The sequence below is a fragment of the Arvicola amphibius genome, chromosome 4 (genome assembly GCF_903992535.2).
Source record: "Arvicola amphibius chromosome 4, mArvAmp1.2, whole genome shotgun sequence".
NCBI lineage: Eukaryota > Metazoa > Chordata > Mammalia > Rodentia > Cricetidae > Arvicola > Arvicola amphibius.
In genome coordinates, this window is record NC_052050.1 from 133,794,865 (window position 1) to 133,801,397 (window position 6,533).

The window sequence follows — 6,533 nt, forward strand, 5'->3', positions numbered from 1 at the left end:
GTACAGGTGTAAAGCATCCTCATATAAGAAAGAGAAATGTGAAAACATTAATGTCTGAACAGAACACCATGAGTCTTGACAATTCTATGATATAAAGGTTGGTCTAGGGGCAAAGTAAGGACAGAAGCCAGGAGATTAACATCCAGGTCTTCTCTTCTAATCCATGGGTACACATCTGCAAAATGTTGAGCAAATGTTATAGTGGTGTCATGGGAAACTGTCAATATTGATAGTGCTTACACATGGACGGAACTTACAAAGTGAAAACCAACTGGACTGCGTCCAAGAATCCTGATTGCTGTGGTCTTTGAGAGCAGCTCAATTCATCACACATTTCACTGAGTGCAGCATTAAAACTGAGTCACTTTCATTTGACCATAATTTGTTTGATATGAAAAAACGACATGTTCTGCTTTAGTTCCTTGAGTGTGCTCAGATCATAACATGCACACTGACACCATCTTGCTGAAGAATCCAGTCAGAGAACTGTGTTTAATGAGAGTTTTACCAATCTCTGACAAGACGTAAAAGGCAATTGTCTACATTTTTACTCTAGTAGATTGTTGTTAAAACACCACTACTCTTGTGCTCTCACAAACTGGTCAGACTCCCCAATAGCATTTTTTGAAAACTATTCACTATCTTATGGGACCCCTCACTTTAGAAACAGGTGATGTGCTCTGGGTGCAGTAGTGGAGGACCCTGACACCAAACAGGTAGCTTCAAAGGATGAGAAGGAACCTTAATGTACACAGGAGATTGCACTCACCCCACTGAGTTTTAAACATCCTATACTAATCTTTTAAGATTCTTTTACATTCATGCCTAGAAAAGTTAAAGTAGTATAATAAACATAGAAGTGGGTGGAGAGAGAGAAGGAGATGGAGAATAACAAATATAAATAAAAATTTAAAAGCATGCAAAAGATGTATGAAGACAGTAATCTACCTACTTGGGTTTATAAAATACTTTCAATAAGTTTGAATTTATTTAAACCATAATTTTTCTCTGATCAAACAAAACTAAAAAAATCTCAAGAGAAATGATTAAAATTCCTAAAACTGCCAATTAAAGGCGTGTCTATCCCCAATTTATGAGTCAGAAGAAACATCTGATGGGAATTCAGAGAGTATTTTGCAACTGATGCAAAGGTGGAGAACAAGAGCCAAGAACTTGTATAAGGAACTGAAAGTGGGGGTTTAATCCTAGGCTCCATGTAAATTCGGTGAGAACAAATACTTCTCTAAAATCCTGGATCTGAAAGCAGTGGCACTAAAGGCAGAAAAACAATAGGAAAAATAATATTAACTAACACATATTACCAATGATAAAGAAAACCTCACATAATGTCCTAGACGTTTTTCTTTTTATTGAAAATAGATTTTTTTTCTCTTGTACTATATCCTGATCACACACACCGCAAACTCCTTATAGCTTCTTCTACCTACCCTCCCATTTGCATCCACTCCATTTCTGCCTCTTATTTAAAAAAAAAGCAGGCCTGTAAGGGATAATAATAAATAAAATATAATAAGATAGAATAAAAACTGAAATATCAGAATAGGAAAAAACAAACAAACAATGATTTAAAAAAAAATAAAACAAGAAGACGCACAATTAGAAGATACCCAATCATTCCTACAGTCAGGAATCCCATAGGAAACACTAAACTGGAAGTTATAATATATGTATATACCAAGGACAAGGACATGTGGGTAAAATGGGAGAGAGAGAGAAAAGCCCAAAAGAGATCTTTATGTTATCTTTTATCTTTAATTCCTATTTTGAGTTTAAAATTAATTCAGACAATTATTGCATGATTATATGTTTTTAATTATGTGTATCCTATTCTTATCAGTGCAACATGACTCTTGAAGGTTTTTGTTGATAAAATGTAGTGTAAATTCAGAAGTTCTATGTGTATAATTGAATAGTAAATTCAATAATAATAATAATTATTATTAATACAGTAATAATAATTGTGTAATTGAAAGTGTAGTTTTGGACAAATCCATCTGATGGTTGACCAGATTTTCTCACCAACTAAATGAGCCCAGGCTCCTTCATATCATCTCACCAGACATATCATCTAAATTTTTGCCTCAGCATATTTACAAATTACTGCATCTCTCGGGAATAATGAGTCCTGGCCTTCAGCTGCTCTTCCCTGCTAGAACCTTCTAATTGAACTAACTAGAAGCTGTGCCTAGCTTAGAGGATCAGAGGATGGGATTTTCACCTGTTGGCCATTGACTGCAGTGTATTTAAGCCTCCATGGTGCTATTAAAGAGGGGCTTTTGGTACCAGTGTTGGAAGTTCTGCATGTTGGTCTGTCTCTACGTGTGTATTCATCAACCTCCAGCCCCTTGTCCGAAGCTCGCGAACTGGGTTCTAGCACACAGAGCGCAAACACGGGGGCGCGGTGCGCGGCATGCATCTTTTGAACCTTTGAGTCATTTCCAATAAAAAAAAAAAAAAAAAACAAATACAGAAAGTTACTGTGGTTTTTATGAGCTGTTCAGCCTGCGTTTATCTTTGGGTTCTATCCCTAGGAAAAGGTATAAAAGTAAGCCTCTCATCAGATGTGAAAATTATAGGGTAGATGTCTAAAGGTACTTCACTATGCTATGTTTAGAAAAGATAAGAGGAATATAAATAGGCTAAATTTATCTATGTATGATAGACAAAACACATTAAGTAATAATTGTCCAACAAAATATAATGATGTAGCATAACTATAAAAAAGATGTTTCTACATATTATCATGGTTTTAATGAATGTAGAAAAGTGAATTAATAAAATGCACAAATTTATATTTCTTAAATAACTTCCCTGCTCCCATATCCACCCTTCCTGTATCCCAAGCATCCCATTCCTCCGAGCTCCCCCCATTCTCCCCTTCACGCTTTTCTCTCCCCATCTTCCCTTGGCCGCGTCTTGCCCAACCCTCAAGTTCCCAATTTTTGCCTGGCGATCGTGTCTACTTCCAATATCCAGGAGGATTACTATATCTTTTTTGGGGGGTTCACCTTCTTATTATCTTCTCAAGGATCCCAAATTATAGGCTCGATGTCCTTTAATTATGGCTAGAAACCGATTATGAGTGAGTACATCCCATGTTCATCTTTTTGGGTCTGGGTTATTGACTGAGAAGCAAAGGACAATGGCGCTGGGCTCTGATTCTTCTGCATGGACAGGCTCTGTGGGAGCCTTCTCAGCTTGGTTGATCACCTTCCTGGACCTGGGGGGTCTTAACATAGAGTAGGGAACCCCGATGGCTCCTTGGCCTGGAGAGGGAGGGAGGGGAGGTATGGGTGGAGGGGAGGGGAGGGAAAGGGGAGGAGGAGGGGAGGGAAGGGGGAGGAGGAGGGGAGGAGATGGAAATTTTTAAATATAAAAAAACAAACCATGAAAAAAAATTAAAAATTAAATAACTTTCCACTTCAGAGAGAAAGGAAAAACAAACACTGAAAGATGAGCAGAGCAGACGTGGAGCTAGGGATGCCATTAGAGGAGAAAATCTGTCTGTTTCATTACACTGTCAAAGACTTAAGAGGAAATTATAAAGAAGATAGAATCATTACTTTACTAATTTTAGAAACTGTGGCATGTGATACGTGCACAAAAATAAAATGAAAAGTTATGTGCAGTTCATTGATTTAAAACAAAATGAATACCTATGTATTCATCCCTCAAACCCTGAAGTTGCTCATTCCCAGCCCTCCTGAAGCCTGTCATTTTAAAGTCTAAGTCCTTTCCCAACCCCTCAAAGCCATAAGTATGATTAATAATATTGTGTGCTTAATGAACATATGATTTTAATGCACATATACTTCTCTAAATAAGGATTCACATTTGCCTACTTCACAACATTGTTTGATTAAAATAATACAATATTATATAAACATTCCTTTTATTCCTTCAAAATCGTACCTGGAAAATTGAGCTATGCTTCTCTAATTTACTATACTAAGTTGCTGTTTAAAGATAAACACGTTTTGATATTATTTTCTGACCTGAACTACATTCTAAACTCTGAGTTTAGATCTGGACACTTTAGCCATTCTAATACATTTATGGAGAATTTATTTTCTGAACTAGATATGTTTCTGGGAGCCATGGCTGGTGACAGAAGCCTGTGATGCTGACATCCAGGGGAAGGAAGAAAACTAAAGGCAAGTTCAAGGCTATCTTAAGCTAATCAAGAAGAACTTGTCTCTAAACACACACACACACACACACACACACACACACACACACACAAGTTGTTTTGATCTCCCAGACTTACTGTTAGTCATGACACTGTCAGGCTGCAGAGGTCTCTCCTCCCAGCTGAATTCCATCTCTTCACTTCATTTTTAAGCCTGACACAGGGTCCCAGTAACTTTTCCTGAAGACCCATTTCAGCCCATATCTATTCCTTAGTGATTCCTCGCTTACCAGTAGAATAGATCTCCACTAGGTACCCAATTACAACTGTTCTTGGCTGTAACCTAGGGATGCCACAGCTACCACACTTGGCTAGAAGCCAGAGCTGACAACAATTAAAAAAGAAAGCATTTATCCAACAAAGACAAAACAAGATGTCTTTACTAAGAAACGCTTCAAATATTCTAGCCCAGATGCCTAGATGCCAGTGTAAACTCAATACAATCAATGAAAGGAGAAGTTAATTCTTTGAGAAAACAAATAATATTATCAAAACTTTGACCAAATTATTTAAATGGTGGAGACAAGATCCAAGTTAATGCAATTTGAGATGAAAAGAGAGTTATTGCAACAAGCACTATGGAAATTCAAAGTATCATAAGCACATACTTTAAAAATTACCACATTGGAAAACTTCAAAAGAAATAAACGAACTTTTTAATATACATTAGCTACCAAAGTTAAATCAAGTTCAAATAAGCAGTTTAAACAGATCCATAAAAAATAGGGAAATAGAAATAGTAATTAAATATCCTCCAAAGCAGAAAGTTCATGACAAGGAGACATGTTCAGTCTGTGAACCACTTTTTGGATAAAACCTGATGAACTGATTCATTTAACCTAGACTGTGACAAGGACTTAAATAGTCCCAGAGAATTGTCAGCTGACGCTCAGAGAGAATTGACATTGGTTGGAGAGAAATTACAGTAGACACATGTGGAGCATATGGATCTGAAACTTAACTGCATTCTGGTCATATTACCCTCCAAATATTTTCCTACAGAAATTTTAATGCAGAGGAAAGATATTATCCTAGAATGGATATTTGACTGTATAAACAGAGTAAAAATTAAAAACATATGAGAAAAAGGTCTAAAAGGAAAATTGAGACTTCATCAATTAGCCAAAATACACCCAGCAGAAATTATAGTACCTTTTAATAGTGATGAAATTGGCAAACTATGGCAAGAATGTGAACCCTGGCAAAGAGTTTGTAGCAGTTATTTTGGAGAGATTAACAACTATCCCAAAAGCAAGAGAATACAACTTCTAAAAGAACTTATTAAATCTTTCATCACACTGTATTGGACACAATAACCAGAGCCCCGACATACTACACTGATGCAAATAAGTGAGGAAAGGCAGGTAACACATTAATTTAATTAAACTGCATCAAAATACTTACGATTCTGTCCAAAGGTCAGAATTATATGCTATTCTCATGCTACTAAGGGATTTTAGGGAACCTCTCAATATAGTTACCAATTTGCAATATGCAGAAAGAAAAGTTTTTCATATTGAAAATGATGAATATTGGCCATTCTTACAGGTGTAATATGGAATCTCAGAGTTGTTTTGATTTGCAATTCTCTGATGACTAGGGATGTTGAACATTTCCTAAAGTATCCTTCAGCCATTTTAGATTAACCTGTTGGGAGTTCTCTGTTTAGGGCTGTACACCATTTTTATTAGTTTATTTGTTCTTTTGATGACCAATTTCTTGAGTTATTTGTATATTTTGGAGATCTGATGTGGGGTTAATGAAGATCTTGTCCCATTCTGTAGGCTCTCGTTTTGTCTTGTTGACTGTGTCCTTTGCTTTACAGAAGCTTTTCAGTTTTAGGATGTCCCATTTATTAATTGTTTCTCTCAGTGTCTGTGCTGCTGAGGTTATATTTAGGAAGTAGTCTCCTGTGCCAATACATTCAAGTGTATTCCCACTTTCTCTTCAATAAGGTTCAGTGTGCCTGGCTTTATGTTGAAGTTTTTGATCTATTTGGACTTGAGTTTTGTGCATGGTGATAGATATGGGTCTATTTTCATTCTTCTCCATGTTGCTATCCAGTTATGCCAGCACCATTTGTTAAATAAGCTTTCTTGTTTCAATTTGATAGCTTTTACTTCTTTGTCAAAATTCAGGTGTTTGAAGGTGTGTGGATTAATATTCAGGTCTTCAATTTGGTTCCACTGGTCCTTCTGTCTGTTCTTATGCCAATACCAGACTGTTTTCTGTACTATGGCTCTGTAGTAGCATTTGAAGTCAAGGATTGTGATACTTCCAGAAGTTCTTTTATTGTACAGGACTGTTTTGGCTATCATGGGAT